At 35.0% G+C, this 17095-nt stretch overlaps 1 long non-coding RNA gene across 1 annotated transcript in view; it reads left to right on the top strand.

Moving 5' to 3' along the window:
- LOC141279691 (uncharacterized) overlaps window positions 1-17095 on the top strand; it is a 109886-nt gene that overhangs the window by 38108 nt on the left and 54683 nt on the right. The window contains exon 5 of the long non-coding RNA XR_012334357.1: window positions 277-346. This is a non-coding gene — a long non-coding RNA (uncharacterized lncRNA). The remainder of the gene's footprint in view (window positions 1-276; window positions 347-17095) is intronic.

Below are 17095 nucleotides of genomic sequence, written 5' to 3'. Positions count from 1 at the left end.
TGTTATACAGACATTATGGTAGAATTAGAGTTCAAACTGAGACGGTCTAACTCTGAAGACCTTTCTCAAGCCATATATGACACACCCTCCTTATATGTACTTTATAAATAAAGATGGCCTTAGTGACCGGAGAAGATCAAACCATCGATACCAGGGTTTCTATTTTGAAATTAGCTTCAAAAAGTAGGAAAGATCCCACGAAGGTTCTCCCTGAGTAGCAAGACCACCCGAGTAAACTTGTATCTCTCTCTCTCTCTCTCTCTCTCTTTTTTTTAGCAAAGAAGACTGCAGAGGGTGAAAACATGAACTTTTGGAGCCAGACACACCAGCAAGCAATAAACATTTGGTAAGTTATCTAATTTTATCTATGCATATTTTCCCATCTAGAAAACGGTGATAAAAATAGTCACCTCAGATATTTTTTTAAATCAGGACTAAAACAGATGATATTCCTCAGCTTCTTAGTACAGTGTTTGACACTTAATATACAACCAGTCAGTGGCAACAGTCACTATTATTAATTAAAAACATTTGAACGAGGAGCCTTAACTAGCACTGAGAATTCCAACTTATTTGCCATTTCTTATTTTCTATTCATATATTGTTTTTCTTTTCTCTCTCTTTCTTCTTTTCTCTTTCCTGTGGATATTATGAAGGGGAAAGATCTTCTTGGAAGAGTATTTTTATAACATCAAGTTTGAACTCTTTGGGAAAAAAAAAGTTGTTCAGATCTACTTATAAGTAGCAATGAGGGATTAAAGAAAGGATTGAGACAAAAGTCAGTCTATGGGCAAGGAAAATGGTTTATTTGGGGATGGTGCTAAATTAAATGAATAAATTGAAAAAAATGCATGAAAAAGAGAGAGAGGACATGTCTTATACCAAGAAAGGGCATGCTTAGAAAGATTTTGACAGGGGGAAGGTGTTGTTAGCTAAACTGATAACAAGTGAAATGTCACTACTTAGAGCCTAGATTCAAATGGCATCTGATTGCATATGAGTAAGTGGTGGCATTTCAGAACACTGCCTTGGACCATAACTGAGAAACTGTAAAAAACCATCCCCTCCACTGATTGTGTTTTTAAACCATTTTTTAAAAATTTTAGTCAAATTTTAGTTTTCCATTGACGTCTACTAAGAATCTGTTAAGAAAATTCATCCATTTAATGGCCATCTTCCAGAGCATAGTGAAATGGCATGGTTGTGGAGTCAGAAAGACCTGGAATGTAATCCCATCTCTAACATCTCGTGGTGCGTGATTTTGGACAAGTCATTTCATGTCTCTGAGCCTAACTATGATACCTGCCCCAAAGGTTGTTGTATATCCTGTGATAATGTGCAAAGTGCTTTGCACAGCGGTGCTAGGCCTGTGGTCCCCAGCCGAGCCTCATTAGGAAACTTACTAGAAATGTAATACCTCATGCCTAACTCTGCAGGTGGAGTCCAGCAATCTGAGTTTTATCAAGCCATCAGGGGATTCTGATGCACTCTAAAGTTTGAAAACGACTGGCCTAGCATAATTTCTGACTCATAATTGGGGTCAATAAAAAGCAAATAGGATTACTGATATTATATGGCAAGCTCTGGAGCTGAGGACACAGAAAGAAAAAAAATGTTTGTGTTTCTATCTAGAGGACTCAACTGGAGTGTGATCAGAATACTTGAGACTATCCTTTGGTCTAAATCCATGGATCTCAGATTTAGCTCTACTGAAACAGCTGGGAAGGCTCTACACTTTTTTCTTAATAGTGGAAAATATATATAACATAAAACTTACCATTTTAAACATTTTTTTTGGTGTACAATTCAGTGGTATTAAGTGTATTCACACTGTTGTGCTACCATCACCACCAACCATCTTCAGAGCCTTTTAATCTTGTCAAACTGGCCTTTCTTCCTCACCCCGACCCCTGGCAACCACCATTCTACTTTCTGTCTCTGTAAATTTGACTATTTTAATCACCTCATATAAGTGGAATTACACAATATTTATCCTTTTGTGACTGGCTTACTTACGTAGCATAATGTCTTCAAGGTTCATCCATGTTGTAGCATGTGGCAGAATTTCCTTAATTTCCTTTTTTTTAAAGGCTGAATAATATTCCATTGTATGTATATATCATATTTTGTTTATCCACTCATCATCTGATGGACATTTGTCTTGCTTCCATCTTTCGGCTATTGTTAATAATGCTGCCGTGAACATGAGTGTACAAATATCTGAGTCCCTGCTTTCAATCCTATTCAGATTTCCCACTTTTTCCATAATTCAATCATGGAAGGTTGTGTGTTTCTAGGAATTGGTTCATTTCATCTAGCTTATCCAATTTGTTTACATATAATTGTTCATAGTACTCTCTTACAATCCTTCTTGCTTCTGTAAAATAGGTAGCAATGCACCCTTTTTTTACTTCTGATTTTGAGTCGTCTTTTTTTTTTAGTCAATATAGCTAAAGGTTTGTCAATTTTGTTGATTTTTCTGAAAAACCACTTCTTGGTTCTGTTGATTTTCTCTATTGTTGGGGAAGCTTTTTAAAAAGTGCCGATGCCCTACTCCAGATGTCCTGCTTTAATTTAGTGTGAGATGGGGTTTGGATATCAGTATTTTCTAAAAGCTTCCTAGGTGGTTTTAATGTGCAGCCACATTTGAGAATCACTGGTATAAGAAATTCTTGATTCTGGAGGAACTTAATGGCATTTTCATAATTCACTATTTAGGTTTATACAGGGAAATTCTTGCAGAAGATAATGTAAAATAATGCTATTATATGGAATTGGTCAGTAAAAAGTGGTAAGTTGGAATTTGAATGCTGGATTCCTCTTTTTCTTTTCAGTGATTTTATCCCCTCATAATGAATGACTACTTGTGTTATGATGATGTAGTTAACAAATATTCACAATAGATTAGGTATTGTATTGAATAAGTAAAGTGTACATTTAATCTCTGCACTCAAAAGAACTGACAAGAGTCAAGAGAACCAAACGTATATCATTAAAGTTGTTTGATAAAACTTTTATCTCTAATACTCCTGAGTTCACTTCCTAAGTTTACTTCCTATTACCTCCCCATTCCTAGAACTACCAAAACAAAACTTTCCAAGGAATTCCAACTTCTGTATTTCATGTAATCTAAGACACCATCCATTTTAAGATGCAATTATTTTTAATATTTTAATAAAATCTCCCCAAACAGAACTTTCAGTAAAGATTATGACACAGCATCAATTGTAAAATGCATCCTAGTTTGAGACCTATTAAAATGTGGAAAAAACTAGCATCTTTCGATCAATGAAATCTGCAGTTTTTCTCCTCACCTAAGCAGAGAGATAAATTGATGGGGACAAAATAATATAATGTATCTTAAGGCCCAATATATTTAATTCATTGTTTTTTTGCTGATGTGGGTCATTTATGCCAAGGGATGCTTGCAATTATATGGCTAACCAAAGGATGGCTATATACCTATTTATCTGGGATAGTGGACTTTTGCTATAAGAGTCAAAAGGGGACTTCCCTGGTGGCGCAGTGGTTAGGAATCCACCTGCCAATGCAGGGGACATGGTTTCGAGCCCTGGTCTGGGAAGATCCCACATGCACTAAGCCCATGTGCCACAACTACTGAGCCTACGCGCTAGAGCCCGCGAGCCACAACTACTGAGCCCACGTGCTACAGCTACTGAAGCCTGCGTGCCTAGAGCCCTGCTTCGCAACAAGAGAAGCCACTGCAATGTGAAGCCTGCCCACTGCAACGAAGAGTAGCTCCTGCTCGCCACAACTAGAGAAAGCCCGCGTACAGCAATGAAGACCCAATGCAGCCAAAATTAATTAATTAATTAAAAAAAAAGAGTCAAAGGAGCACAAGAGATGTGTTCTTGATGTCTCTTCCAGTGCTCTTAATATAAATTCAAAACCTTAAGGCCTAAATGTTTACCAGCTAAATCAAGACATGTGCTTTCAATAGAAGGGGCAGTCAGACTGTCTATTCTAGATATTTGCTCTTGCCAGGGTGTATTTGTTGTGTCCAGATTGGGATGAAGCCAGTTCATCTCAGTCCAAGTCTCCACCTCACTTATGCTGAGAAAGCAGACAAAATGAAGCATCTGGATTAGATGAAATACTAAGACCACAAATCTAAATCTATGCCCATGATGGTGGTCCTGCAGAACCAAATGCAGTGTGAAGAACTCTCCCGTGTTATTTGGGAATTTGGCCAGGTCACAGGAGGAAATTCCGAGTGGAAGATGTGAACATTAAAATACTCCAGGAGGAATTCCAGAAGATCATGATCACCTTCAACCCAAACAAATGAAGTGACTTGCCAAGTTATGTGGCAGTGCTTTCAGATTAGAACTCAGGTCAAGTTGTCTGTGTAGAAAATAAGGACCCCCTTGGCTCATTTGCTTTTCCCCCCTCACACTTTTCTCTTCCCATGTACATGTTTTGTGAAGATTCTTAAAGTTTCCTCATGTAATATGCCACCCTTACCCCATTATTTTCTCCTTTGAAAATGTAAAAGACTCCTTTAAATAGAATTTGCTTTGTTGAATCCAAGATAACAAAGGATTAAAGAAACAGCCAGCTGTTTTCAATAGTTAGGAGGGGAGAAGGAACAAGCTAGAAAAATTCCTGTTTTAGGCATGTTTAGCTGCTCTTAGGTTCCTTCTTCTTTACTTTATTGTCTTCTTCCCTTGGGCTGGGGCACCATGTTATCACCCTCTACCCATGATCTTCAAATCTTATGAGGAAAAAGCAGCGTGACTAAACTGAACTCTATTTAAGTCCTCTCAAATTATCCACCCCCCACTGTCTTCCAGACACAGACATGCAAACACATAGTTTCATATGTAGCCTTTTAGTTTTGCTTTTCAACTTGGGGGATATAATTCTTTTCAACTTCTCATTGATATAACCCTAAAAGGGCATGAAAAGGAGTGAAAGTAGCTGAAAATAACAACAACCAAGAATACAAAATTGGTTCTTGGACAGACTTCTGGAACCCTGAATAGCCAAAGCAACCCTGAGAAAGAAGAACAAAGCTGGAGGCATCACTCCCGTATTACAGAGCTATAGTAAAACAGTGTGGAATTGGCATAAAAACAACACGTAGATCAATGGACCAGAATAGAGAGCCCAGAAAGAAACCCACATATATATGGTCAATTAATTTATGACAAAGGAGCCAAGAATTACAATGAGGAAAGGACAATTTCCTCAATAAATTGTATTGGGAAAACTGGACAGCCACATGCAAAAGAATGAAACTGAACCTCTTGTCTTACACCATACACAAAAGTGAACTCAGAATGGATTAAAGACTTGGACGTAAGAGCTGAAACCATAAAACTCCTAGAATAAAATATAGGCAGTAAGCTCCTTGACATTAGTCTTGGCAATGATTTTTTAGATTTGATAACAAAAGCAAAGGCAACAAAAACAAAAGTAAACAAGTGGGACTATGTCAAACTGAAAGCTTCTGCATGGAAAGGAACCCATCAACAAAATGAAAAGGCAACCCCACTGAATGGGAACAAATATTTGCAAATCATATATCTTATAAGGAGTTAATATCCAAAATATATAAATAACTCATACAACTCAATAGCAAAAAACAAATAATCTGATTTAAAAATGGGCAGAGGATCTGGATAGACATTTTCCAAAGAAGACATACAGATGGCTGACAGGTACGTGGAAGGATACTCTATATACTACTCATCAGGGAAATGCAAATCAAAACCACGATGAGATATCACCTCACATCTGTTAGGATGGCTATTTTCAAAAAGATAAGAAATAACAAGTATTGGTGAGGATGTGGAGAAAAGAGAACCCTCATGGTGCACTGTTGATAGGAATGTAAATTGGTGCAGGTACTGTGGAGAACAGTATGTGAGTTCCTCAAAAAATTAAAAGTAGAACTACCATATGATCCAGAAATTCCACTTCTGAATATTTATCCAAAGAAAATGAAAACACTGACTCAAAAAGATAGATGCACCTCATGTTCATTACTGTACTATTTACAATAGTCAAGATATGGAAACAACCTAAGTGTCCATCAACAGATGAATGGATAAAGAAAATACAGAGTATATATAATGGGATATTATTCGGCTATAAAAAAAGGAAGTCTTGCCATTTATGATGGACCTTAAGGACATTATGCTAAGTGAAATTAGTTAGAGAAAGACAAAAACAATATTTTGTCATGTATGTGTGGAATCTAAAAACAAATAACAAACATAGATACATAGACCAAATTGTTGGTTGCCAGAGATGGGGGTGGGGGTGGGTGAAATATGTGAAGGGAGTCAAAAGGAGGTACATACTTTCAGGTACAAAATAAGTCATGAGGTTGTAATACACAACATGGCAACTATAGTTAATAATACTGTATTGCATATTTGAAAGTTGAAAGTTGTTAAGAGAGTGGATCTTAAAAGTTATCACAAGAAAACAAAATTCTGTAATTGTGTATGGTGATGGATGTTAACTAAACTTATTGTGATCATTTCAAAATGTATACAAATATATATCATATCCTATCTCATGTCAATCTGTCAGAGCTTCTCTCTGGGGCTGTTAATTCCCTGGCACTTCTAGGCAAGGGAAGAATAGCCTTCTATGGATTGGGAAAAATCCCTTGGGCACAGAGATGCAGACCCTGACAGTTGGAAAGCGTCTAGAGCATGTTGGAAATACACAGTAACTTTAAAATTCTCCGGTATCATTAATATGTCATTTCAAATTATTTAAAGATTCAAATTACATACCACCATGTACAATTCTTGAAAAATTTACTCAGAGTATATTCTAGCTATTAATTTGATGGACTATGTTAAAATGCAAGAAAGGAGAAAAAGCAGTAAACACAGAAATGTATCTAATTACCAGTGAACGTGGTAACAAATGTAAATTCAAAAGAAAAAAGTGATTTTTGAAAGAGAATATTTAATTTTTAAAAGCCAAATTAATTCAATAATGTCAGCATTCTTGGCTGTTACCAACAGATTTTATTCATCATGATCAGAAAGGGGAAGTAGAGGTGAATCAAAGTAAAATTATGTTAAATTTCTCTTTTTTCATACAGAAGAATTTTAAAGTTACAATATATTTCAAATATAAATGCAAAGAAAACTGTAAGCATAATAGCAAAAAACAAAACAAAACAAAAAACCTAGGTCATATTTAAATAAATCCTGAAATAAAATCACACTTTCCTGGACACAAGTGACAAAAATCAACTGTAGGTTGCCTTCATATTGAAATAATAGTGGAGAGTCTCATGAGACTCAAGGGCAACAGTGCAGTGGGGCCTGAAGATTAGAACTGGAGAGCCAGACACCTTTGGAACTCACTCCTGGTCCCACCTTTGCTCCCCTCTCCATGAAGACTTATCTCTAACTCTGCAGACTGATATTCTCTCTTTCCCTGGCCCATTTCAGAAAACGTGGCCATCGAAATCTCCTGCTTTCAACGTTACAAGTGTAAAATTTTCATGAGAGGTATATCTTTTTCACTAGCTTTTTACTTTACACCTGGAAGTCTTTCAACCCAGAGCAGTGGTTTGTTTGCTACTCGATAACTAAGATCTGATAAAAATGCAATGGATTGCATTTTCCCAGGCAGATAGCATAGTGGATCATTGAAGAATCCTTAACCACTATCTCATGAGCATTGAGCAAAGAATGAAGATTCAATCTATATATAATAATTGTCCCTATAAAAGAAAACAAAACAAATGGAGAAGCAATGGCAATAACCAGGCAAAGAAGGAACCAACCCCATGCCTTCCAGATAGGGGTTCTCTAAAGAGAGCACTTAAACAAGAGGTGGAATTTAGCTACTTAAAAAGGGGCTCTGTCTCCCTCCTTCCAAAAAGTGTGGACTAAGCAAAATATCCTATGATTTGTTAGGAACTGCTAGCAAATGGCTAATAAACTGGGGAACCTCTCTCAAGGTCTTTGGTAGGACTAATAATAGTGATATTAAAGATGCTAATGATAATAACAATGGCTGTAGAGATTTGAGGAAATGACATCTAAGCTGAGAGTTGAAGGATCAGAAGAATTAAGCCAGATGAAAGAGAAAAGGGAAACGTGTTCCTGCCGAAGTGAATTTGATACAGGGGTAAAGACCTAGAGGATAAAGCACAATATATTAAACATAAATATAGAATTGAGAATTGAGGTATGGCTGAAGGACAAAGTGGTGAGAAATGAGGATTCTCTTCCTGGCTTGTAGAAGGCTGGAGATTGAGAGAATGAGAAAGGTAGAAGGCTGGAGATTGAGAGAGAGGGAGAGAGGGAGAAGAGAGAGAGAGAAAGAGAGAGACTTGCTCGATCTCTGGTGTCTTTACTTATAAGGGCACTAATTGCATCCTGAGGGCCCCACTCTCCTGACCTCATCTAACCCTAATTACCTCTTAAAGGCCCCATGTCCAGACACCATCACATTGGTGACAAAGGCTTCAACATAAGAATTTTGGGGGGACACAAACATTTCTGTTATATATGTATTCATACACACACACACAGAGTCCTAAAATGTTAACAATGGCTATCATTGGAACTATAATCTGAAAGTCCACAATAGGTTCTATAGGTTTTATATCTTTTCTTTGCCATCAAAGGTGCTCTCTGGTATGTTTTTGTCTTTATGTTATTGCATTGCCATACACATATCTGATTCATTTCCATCCTCCTTTCTTCCCTCCTTCCTTTCTTCCTTCTTTTAGTTACCTCATGACATACCTTCTTTAAATGTAAAGCTGTTACAGCTTACTCTAAGATCAATTTCCTTTGAACAACACCCTTCCACTATTATAGTACAGCTGCACCTTTGTAATGGTCTCGTGCTATATGAGAGATTTTTCCTACTTTCTAAAGATACATTTTCTATTTATTTTATTATCTTTGTACTAGGATAAGGTCACATAGCATAGAAGTTAAGACCATGGATTCTGAAATCAGATTTCCTGGGTTCAGTTTCTAATTATATTATTAGTAGTGTTGTAACCTTAGATAAGTAATTTAATCTAGAAATGCCTTGGTCTCACATCTATAAAGTGAGGGCAATAAACATAACTACTTTACAGACATGCTGTAGGAAATCAATGAGTTCATGTGTATAAAGTACTTAGAACAGTGTCTGCACATACAAAATACTCAATAAATGTCAATGACTATTATTATCATATTCTATCGTGATTTCTACTTTTAAGGAATTGTTTCTTACCACCTTGTAGACTGTGTTTATTTAAAGCTATCTATTATTGTTATTTTAAAATGTATCTGTTATCAGTTATAATACTTGGTTTTAGAGCTTAACTGCCCCCTCTCCAGAGATATCTAGTTGATAAATTTTTTGTGAAAAATATCTTTCCTGATCTGCATAGCTGTATTTCATTCCTTGCCAATTTATCATTCCATTTTCGTAAGCTAGAAGAATTAATCCTAATTTTTGATAACATATATAGAATCAGCCATTCTTTTCTATAATTCTCTTTTAAAGGTCATTATATTTCAACTAGAAAAATGGAAAAAAAATGCTTCTCTTCCTTCCTTCCTTGATTCCTTCCTTTTCAAGGCTTTCAATGTATTATCCACTCTTAAATCTAACTTTAAAAAATTTACACATTGCAATTTTATTTGGTCTTGTTTTTCACTCCTCTGTATTCACAGAATGTGATTGTGGTCACTAGGTTTGGTGAATCTGGCAGATACTTTATCATGCAAACTTGCAGCCATAATGCACTGGAAAGAGCAGGATACAGGGAGTTAGGACATCCATGACCAAGACTGAAGCTTTCCAGAGTATAGCCTGTGCAAGTCACTTAATTTCACAAAGCATCATTTTTTTTCCCTCTAAAAGATGAGAAATGCAACTGGAGATCTCGAAAGTTCCTTTCAGTTTGGAAACACTTTGACTGTAGGAAGATGGCATATGTCTATGATCAAGCCACAACAGCCTGAACTACACTGAGTTCTGAACCCCAAAGCAGGATAGCAATGCTATTTGTCCCCATTCTATAGTGTTAATAGCAGGATTTCTTGAATTTCCTATACCTATAAGTTATACTTGACTTTGGTGAAACATGGATGGGGTAACCACTGTAGCTTATGTGTGTAACAGTGGGTGTGAAATAGCTAAATGGTAAAATCTTAAACCTTAAGCTTCTACAACCAGCAAATGCCCCTGCAGAGGGTTCCTTCCCAGCCCAAGAATGATGCTTATGCTAAGAAAGAAGGAACACTGATAATTAAGAACATTTTATTTAATTTACAGCTATTCTAATGATTACCAAGATTATTCTTGGTGCTCACTTCTACCTAATGAACTTGCAATTTGTTTAACTAGAAAAGAGCAAAATTTCAAAAGATGGTTTATATTTGCCCCTGTTGTTCTGTAAATGGGATCACCTTTATAAAAGCGTTCTTTCCTTCTCTCTGTTTAGGTTGTGCTTAAATTTTGTCCAGCAAAATTCTATAAAGTGTATTTCTCCCTTCTTTTCATAGAAACATAATTTTATCAGTGTTCAAAAAGAGAATTTTTCCCCTTTCAAAATTGTGTGGGTTGAAAAATTCTCCTTGCTGTCAAGCTCTTCATGACTAATAAATGTTACCTGTATCAAGTCTTCTAATTATCTCCAAGATTTTGGATTTTAGAGCCAGCAATTTTATTATTTTACCATCTGTCAGAATGTTTTTGGCAGGGTTCAGTAGAAAAATAGGCAATGTGTATGAAAGCTTAACTAATTAAATACTAAACCTAAGTATAAAAATGATACCATGGAGTTTTGCTTAAGCCAACCTGCAACTACATTTGGTACTACTAGGTCCACGTGAATTTAAGTGCTTACCATGCCTTACCTCCTGACCATGTCATTCACACCAAAAGAAATTAAAGAGGAAGAAAAAAATACTTGCTTTTTTTAAATTTATTACAAAAAATTTAAAAAAATTTTTTTAAATGGCATTTATATTCATTTATTTATTGTATAACCAATACATATTCTCATGGAAAAATGAGCAAATGCAAATGGTTAGAAAAATTTACATCTAATATCATTCCATGATATACCCTCATTTTGATTTTCATCCTTCTAGATTTTCTCATATGCCTATACATATGAATAAATATATATTCACAAAACTACGATCATACCATAACTTTGGAAACCTGTTTTTGTCAATTTATATGTTATGTTTATGATCATAAATACAAATCTACATTATCATTTTTCTAGATGCTTAGAATTTAGGCAGATTCCCATTTTTCCCTGTGATAAACAGTGCTGAGCTGGGATGACTATGTTTGTGGTGCTATTATTGTGCACTTGTCCAACCATTTCCTAGGGCCTCATTTCTTTTTTTTGTTCTGAATTTTTGAATTTTATTTTATTTTTTATACAGCAGGTTCTTATTAGTTATCCATTTTATACATATTAGTGTATATATGTCACCCCCAACCTCCCAATTCATCACACCACTCCCCACACTGCCACTTTCCCCCCTTGGTGTCCATACATTTGTTCTCTACATCTGTGTCTATATTTCTGCCCTGCAAACTGGTTCATCTGTACCATTTTTCTAGGTTCCACATATATGCGTTAATATATGATATTTGTTTTTCTCTTTCTGACTTCACTCTGTATAACAGTCTCTAGATCCATCCACGTCTCTACAAATGACCCAATTTCATTCCTTTTTATGGCTGAGTAATATTCCATTGTATATATGTACCACGTCTTCTTTAGCCATTCGTCTGTCAGTGGGTATTTAGGTTGCTTCCATGACTTGGCTATTGTAAATAGTGCTGCAATGAACATTGGGGTGCATGTGTCTTTTTGAGCTATGGTTTTCTCTGGGTATATGCCCAGTAGTGGGATTGCTGGGTCATATGGTAATTCTATTTTTTCAAAGAACCTGCATACTGTTCTCCATAGTGGCTGTATCAATTTACATTCCCACCAACAGTGCAAGAGGGTCCCCTTTTCTCCACACCCTCTCCAGCATTTGTTGTTTGTAGATTTTCTGATGATGCCCATTCTAACTGGTGTGAGGTGATACCTCACTGTAGTTTTGATTTGCATTTCTCTAATAATTAGTGATGTTAAGTAGCTTTCCATGTGCTTCTTGGCCATCTCTGTCTCTTCTTTGGAGAAATGTCTACTTAGGTCTTCTGCCCATTTTTTGATTGGGTTGTTTGTTTTTTAAATATTGAGCTGCATGGGCTGTTTATATATTTTGGAGATTAATCCTTTGTTGATTTATTTGCAAATATTTTCTCCCATTCTGAGGGTTGTCTTTTCGTCTTGTTTGTAGTTTCCTTTGCTTTGCAAAAGCTTTGTAGTTTCATTAGGTCCCATTTGTTTATTTTTGTTTTTATTTCCATTACTCTAGGAGGTGGATCAAAAAAGATCTTGCTGTGATTTATGTCAAAGAGAAAAAATACTTTCTATGGCAGTTAATATATAATTTCTTCTGAGAGTGGCTTCTTACTTAAATGACATAATTTTAGGTTATTAAAAATAACAAATTAACAAAGAAAACTAAAAACACAAAGTAATACATTAAAAAAAAATTTTATATTTGCCCAGAAATAATGTCTGCAGTGAGACCTAGGGTGTCTTTTGTGATCCTTATAAATTCTTTTCTATCCATCACGCAGGGAATGTAGGCATATGAATTGCAGACTGCCTGAATAGTTTAGATATCTCATAGATTGAATCAATTGCTTCTAAACAAAAATGCTGCATGTATGCTCTTTTACCTAAAGTAGATACCAATTCTTTCTCTGCTATGAAGGTGCCACACTACCATTTTAATGGAGAATTGATGTGATAGCATGCCCCATGCATTATCCTGAAAAGACTATACTGACACTCAGTGCTGGTATACCTGTTCACAGGTGCTTCTACATCTTTGGAGCCTGTATTTGAACTCCAACTCTGCCACCTCCCATCTAGCCATCAGGACATTATTTAACCTCTTCACTGTGCCTCAGATTCTGCCTCTATAGTGTAGGGATGATAAGAGTACGTATTTCAACAGACAGATGTGAGGATTAAATGAGTCAATATATGTGAAGCATGTAGAACACTGGTACATAGTGATGCCTCAATAAATGTTACCTATGTATATAAATATTATTTGTATCATTTGACATAGAAATTATATTAAGCAAAACTTCTTAAAACATATACGTATGCAGAAATACACATTGCAATGTTTATAACAGAATAAATATGGAAGCAATTATTGATATAATGACCAAATATAAGAGAAATAATAAGAGAAAGAATAAGCAAGTGATGGTATAGCCATGCAATGGAATATTAAATGACGTATGTAAAGATTTAAATAACATATAAATCCCAATATTATAATATTAAATAATAGAAACATGACATAAAATTTTGTAAATATAATTTCAGTTATATAAATCAATAAGGAAAGAAAGAATGAAATATAAAACAATGTTTGACCAGATTTATGGGTGGTTTTATTTGTTCACATCTTTGTGTTTTTTCCTATAATAAATATGACTACAGAAATTAAGAGACAGAAATTTTACTGTTACTCCGTGTCTCTTTACCTCCCCAGGCATCTCTTGACTGTAGAAATAATCACCCAGTGCCTCTGACCAAGCTGTGTTTTAACCCAAGAGTAGCTACCCTCTGAGAATACTGCCTGCATCAGGGAGTGGGGAGAAAATGGTCTGGACCATGCTGACATTTATTACTATTGGCTGCCCAGTGAAGCAAATGTGCAAGCAACAAGAGAAAGGGGAACGCCTAGAAAGCTCTCCCTAGGCCAGGCCATATATGTGCACCCTGGAGCTCTCCCACTGGAAGCTGTTTCCCACACATTGGGACTCATTCACTTTTTTTCTCCTCTAGGTGTTTAGTCAAACTTTTTGTTAGTTGCAGTGGTATCTCCAAATTTGAGTTGAAGGGAGGAAGCCAGAAGCCTGGACTTGTTATTTGCTTATAAATACCTACTATATCATACTATATTGGATGATGATTATTTTAGTATGACTACAGGACAATACAGATGTCACAGAGGAAACAAGCTTGGATAATTACTGTGGAAATTAGGCTATGAGTATAATCATTATGGAACAGCATGACTTTTTTTGAATAAGAGTAATATGAAACAGTGAATTATTTAGAGAGATATTTCTAGTAGGCGTTTAAAGAATCATACATGTGCTAATTTAATTCGCAGGTAGAGTGAATTTTAGTTCTCTCCAGTGCACTCTTATGGTCAAATTGTATTAACAATGGAAGTCTATTAGAGGAAAGAAGATGTAATAATCTGTATGAAGAGACAGAAAGAAATATTGTGCAAATGACCTCTTCTAACAAATACCACTTGTTCACAAGAAATATATATATATATACTGTATCATTTATATGTAAACTATAAGTATGTTGACTTGTTTCTTGGCCAAAGTAGGAATCTATAATTTAATGTCAGAAATACACAGAAATTTTAACTAAATAAAGACTATTGTGAGCACTATAAGAAATTAACATAGTAGTAAAAATTTTAAAGATGCAAAGTATAGGTATAGAGAACCCCCCCAAATATAATAATAATATATTACTATAGAACACATGTTAATTTGTATTCTACAGAGAGAAGATGCTTCATTTTTAAAGGTATTCATTGCATATTGTACCTATAAAGCTCCAGAGGAAACTTCAGTAAATTTTAAAAGATAAAATTTTAACTGATCACATTCTCATATTGAATTGTTGCCAAACATTTTTGGAACAACAATAATAAAAGCTTAAGGAATCACCAGCAACAATAGAAAAAATCCAGCTTCTTAGAAATTAAAAAGTATCTGCTAAATACCACTGAGATCAAATTACAAATTAAAATGCTGGTTATATATTAAGATTGACCAGTGTAGGAAAATGGGCATGAATATATACTATTGTTGTACAAACTGATACAACCTTTTGTGGAGTGCAGTGTGAGAGTGCCTATCAAAATTAAACATGTACATGCCCTTTGACCTAGGAAACGCACTCCCTAGAATCTACTGTAGAGAAATATTTATACATGCAATGACATGCGCACAAGAGTGGACATTTACAGCCTTTTTAATGTAACGTATATTTATATGAATAAAAGAATATTTGAAAGAATAAAGACTATTAGCAGTTGGTACCTAGAAAAGTTGGTTTGAGGTAATTTAGAAGAGAAAATTTATTTATTCATAGTTATCTATTTCTGTAGTACTTGAAATTTTATAATTAATAAAAAATGAAATACTGATATTTTCAATTTTAGAATATTTAGGAAATAATCCTACTGTGATTTAAAAATATTATTATATGTGGCTAAAGATAGAGTCAAACACCAATTTAGATCCTTCAATGCCAACATTATACTAGAAAGAATAAAAATATATAACTAAAATATTTGATGATATAAATTAAATATGTACAACAAAGCAAGTCTAATGAAAATAAGAAAAGTTTTAGAAATGAAAGTTGACAATTAATGTTTAGCATATATATCCAAGCAGTGGTTCTTTGAAAAATTTAATAAAATGGAAAACACTTTGGGAAGTCTAGAGAAAATGTAAATGTTCAAAATTAGGAAAGAAAAAGTATATAACTACAGAGAGAAAAATACAAAAATAATATTTTTATACCTTTAAACTTTTAAATTTATGTTTTGATGCAATTCATGACTTTCTAGAAAAAAATCACAAATTCATCCTTTTACCTAAACTATTGAAAAACCAAAATAAACCAAAAACCAAGACCTACTAAAGGTTCCAGGACCTGATAATACTTTAGAAACTAGTTTTCAAATTTTTAAGGAACTTAAAAATAAGTTCATAAAATAAGTGCTTATGAATATTTATTTTATCCTTTGGCTTATAATCTAACACTAATATTATTGTTCAAATTGTTCCAGTTTTGGCCATTGGGAGCATTTTCAGATTTACTTTTTATCCTTTAAACATGCTGCCATCTTTTCATTTTTTTTTTTAAAGCATTTTCTTAATGTAATGCTCAAGGCTCAACTTGTATTTGCTTGTTCCATCCCTGGGATCAACCACTTATCGAAGGAGCCCTGGTTCCTTTTATTGGATAATGGTATTTAGAAGTCAAGAGCTGGGCACTAGGAGTGTTCATTGTTACTGAAGTGTCACTGTTTCTATGCCTTCTCACTAGACAGCAGTAGGAAATTTATCCATGTATGTATGTATCCATCCATTCAGGTGTATCGATGCATCTGTAATCATACCTATCTATCTACCTATCATCTATCTATTTATCTACCTATATCTATCATCTATCTAATCATAAATTTATCCTGATATTTCTGGTCTAGTCCAGCACCATAGACTACTCTTTGCACACAACATACAACTATATTTGCTAAACATGTGACAGATCTACCAACTATACCACACTGTTTGCCTTTAGCCTTTTCCATTCTTAATTGAATTGTTTGTCCCACTATTGAGTTAAAAGTCCCTTGCCAGATACACAATTTGTAAATATTCTCTCCAGTTCTGTGGATTGTTTTCACTTAACTGATAGTATCATTTGCTGCATAAAAGTTTCTAATTTTGATGAAGTCCAAATTATCTATTTTTCCACTGTCACTTGTCCTTTCTTTTTTTACATTTTTTTTTTGTGGTATGCGGGCCTCTCACTGTTGTGGCCTCTCCCATTGCGGAGCACAGGCTCTGGACGCGCAGGCTCAGTGGCCACCGCTCACAGGCCTAGCCGTTCCGCGGAATGTGGAATATTCCCAGACCGGAGCACGAACCCGTGTCCCCTGCATTGGCAGGCGGACTCTCAACCACTGCGCCATTGAGGAAAGCCCGTGTCACTGCTGCTTTTTAATTTGGATTTCATTTATCATAGTTTTATAGTTTTCCTCATATAGATACTGTACATATTTTGATAGGTTTATACCAAGTATTTCATTTTGGGGGGTGCAAATGTAAATGGTATAGAGGTTTTTTTTTTTTTTTACATCTTTATTGGAGTATAATTGCTTTACAATAGTGTGTTACTTTCTGCTGTATAACAAAGTGAATCAGTTATACA

The sequence above is a fragment of the Tursiops truncatus genome, chromosome 10 (assembly GCF_011762595.2).
Source record: "Tursiops truncatus isolate mTurTru1 chromosome 10, mTurTru1.mat.Y, whole genome shotgun sequence".
Classification (NCBI taxonomy): Eukaryota; Metazoa; Chordata; class Mammalia; order Artiodactyla; family Delphinidae; genus Tursiops; species Tursiops truncatus.
Note: the sequence above shows the minus strand (reverse complement) of the source record. Positions and strands in the feature narration are given on the sequence as shown.